Raw genomic sequence first — 2,899 nt, forward strand, 5'->3', positions numbered from 1 at the left:
TGTATTTCAGCGCTTCCTGAGTAATTTTTAAAGTAGCCATTTCTACAGTAACTTCAACGATCACAGCAAAGAAGAACACAACCTGTAAACAAAACTGCAAAAGATTCTTGGAACAAGTTTGCATATTAACAACGCTGGTTTTGGGTCAAAAAACAAGACCTTCACGCTCCAAGTCTATTTTTTCACCAAACTCATTTCCCTCAAAAGGGAAGTGCACCGCTCCTGGAAACACTGCAATACCAGATCGATGCATGGAATGGATGGAGCAAGCCCCTATTCCATCTCCCTCTTCCAAAAACTTATTTAATATAGAGTTCTCAGAGAGAGAACATATCAGATATTAAACTGATAAGAACAGATACTACACTTGATCTAAGCCCACAAAAGGCCGAGAAGCGATACAATTTTGGGAAAATTATACACAGCCCACCCATCTGGACACTTTTAGACGTCATGACGACTCACCCGAATGCAACACATGTGAGCCTGGCAACAAGATTTTTACAGATCGGCAAGTACACCTACTTTCTTCATCCTGCAGCTCCGTTCTAGCTGGTCAAAGCAAAACCTCTCCCACCAGATCATTCAGCTTTAAAACGAGTTATTCCACCGGACCTGCGAGCTGCCTCTGTGGTGGTTGTTTCGCTGCCTAAGCGATCTCCTAATCTGCATGAAGCCTGTCCCCTCGCTGCAGCATGCTGACGCCATCGAGCTGTTAACCCTGGATGGACTGCAGGACCAAAACAAAAAGCAGTCAAGTAGCACTTTAAAGACTAGCAAAATAATTTGGAAACCTTCTGTTAAGGCCACGTGCCTGCCAGAAGGGCCGGGTTCCACTTTTGTGGGCTTTTCCTGTCAAGGATACAACCAACCGGCTCGAGCCCCCACCCAGTGGCCTGGGACAATTTCACCCCCATGCTGGGTGCCTGGAAGGCCGTTCTCCCCCCTCGCAAGCACAGAGTCTGAGATAGAAATGGCTTGTTTAATGACCATAACCTACCCCAAGGTGACAGTGACAGATGCAGTATATCTAAGCAAAGAAGAGACAAACCCCCTTTACCCAGCTACCATCCCCATATGCAGTAGAACCCAGTCTCTTGCTGGGGCTCTTGGCCCTTTACCCCATACACACAGTTACAGGGTGAACCTTCTGCAGTGCAGTCCCAAACCCAAAGCCCGCAGATACAGTCCCAGGGCAGTACCAGCTGTCCACTTGTCTGCAGCCTCCCGCCACCCGCTGGTCTCTGTCATCTGCCGCTCCTCCTTCTGGCCGCCTGCCGGTCCGCTGCCGCTCGTATCAGCCGCCCGCCAGTTGCCACAGTCCACCACCACTCCTGCCCGTCGCCTGCCGGTTGCTGTCCTCCGCCACTGCTCCTCCTACTGGCTACCCACCAGTTGCCATCATCCACTGCTTCTCCTACCAGCTGCCTGCCGGTCACCGTCATCCACCGCTGCCTTCAACCCCATTGCTTGGGATCACCCTGAGATTTCCGCTCTGCGTGCCCTTAGATTCCACTCTGTGATTTCACCTCTGTATGGCCCCAGCAGCCACTCTGTGATTTCAGCTCTTGATATATCTAGTAGGAGATTTCAGACACATCCTAACATCCAGCTTTAGTTTTCAACAGGTGGGGAGGGTTAGTCAAGCCGTGGCACTTCAAAATTGACATGCCTCACCGCCGCGCGGCTCATCCCGACGGGGCTCCTCTTCGAAAGGACCCCGCCTACTTCGAAGTCACCTTATTCCTATGAGTAGATGGGAATAAGGGGACTTTGAAGTAGGTGGGGTCCTTTCGAAAAGGAGCCCTGTCAGGACGAGCCGCGCGGCAGCGAGCCGCGTCAATTTCAAAGTGCCGCGGCTGCCCTCATGCTAATGAAGCGCTGAATATGCATTTCAGCGCTTCATTAGTAAACTTCAAAATCGCCATTGGCGTGGCCATTTCAAAGTTTGGGGCTAGTGTAGACACGGCCCATGTTTACAATAGACCAAATCTCATGGCTTACTTGCTACCCATTCGACTTTGCCTGAAAGGTATCACACATGCACACCTTTGCATTCTCATGCAAATGATCTCTGGGAGACACATTCCTCCCAGCCTTCAGCAGCATTGCGTTCCTGCTGCCACATTCCCTACAGAAGCAGTGCCCCCAGACTTGGGTCCTGCAGTGCACCAAAACTACCTCACCACCCATGGGCCAACCTCCTCTGCACTCCCTCTCCCAAGAAACCCTGTTGACTGCAGGGGCTGAAAGCAACAACTCTTGGTTTAAGACAGCAGCCTGGTGAATGAACGTTTAGCCTTTCCTTCACACGCTGAGCGCCCACTGCAAACACACCTTTGGAGAATCCTCTGGATTTGCAATGGATGCCGACCAGTGAGAGGAATTTACGAAACATGCAGCTGCATGGCTGTGGGACCGTGGCCAGATTATGGTTAATCTCTGGTGCCAGGCCAGCAAAACAGTCGGGATTTTAGTACACCACCTGGGCTAACCAGGTGTGCCAGCTAAGCCTAAAGCCAGTAGCTCTGGGTGTTTACTGGACTGGTAACCAGGCCAGGGAATGGATTAAGTGGCTCAAGACCCAGGACTGTGGCTCCTGCACTACAGGTAATAAAAGGGATTGGACCATGTGGGCTGCGTCTACACGTGCAGCCAACATCGAAATAGGCGCTGCGAGGGAACGTCTACACGCCAAAGTAGCACACATCGAAATAAGGGTGCCAGGCACAGCTGCAGACAGGGTCACAGGGCGGACTCAACAGCAAGTCGCTCCCTTAAAGGGCCCCTCCTAGACACAGTTGCACTAAACAACACAAGATCCACAGAGCCGACAACTGGTTGCAGACCCTGTGCCTGCAGCATGGATCCCCAGCTGCCGCAGAAGCAGCCAGAAGCC

At 51.7% G+C, this 2,899-nt stretch overlaps 1 non-coding gene across 1 annotated transcript; it reads right to left on the reverse strand.

The window, feature by feature from the left end:
* Window positions 1-206: 206 nt before the first annotated feature.
* LOC142025387 (U2 spliceosomal RNA) lies at window positions 207-400 on the reverse strand. Its single transcript, XR_012648659.1, has one exon. It is a non-coding gene; the product is annotated as a U2 spliceosomal RNA (small nuclear RNA).
* Window positions 401-2,899: the final 2,499 nt, after the last annotated feature.

Source organism: Carettochelys insculpta, chromosome 22 (assembly GCF_033958435.1).
Source record: "Carettochelys insculpta isolate YL-2023 chromosome 22, ASM3395843v1, whole genome shotgun sequence".
NCBI lineage: Eukaryota > Metazoa > Chordata > Testudines > Carettochelyidae > Carettochelys > Carettochelys insculpta.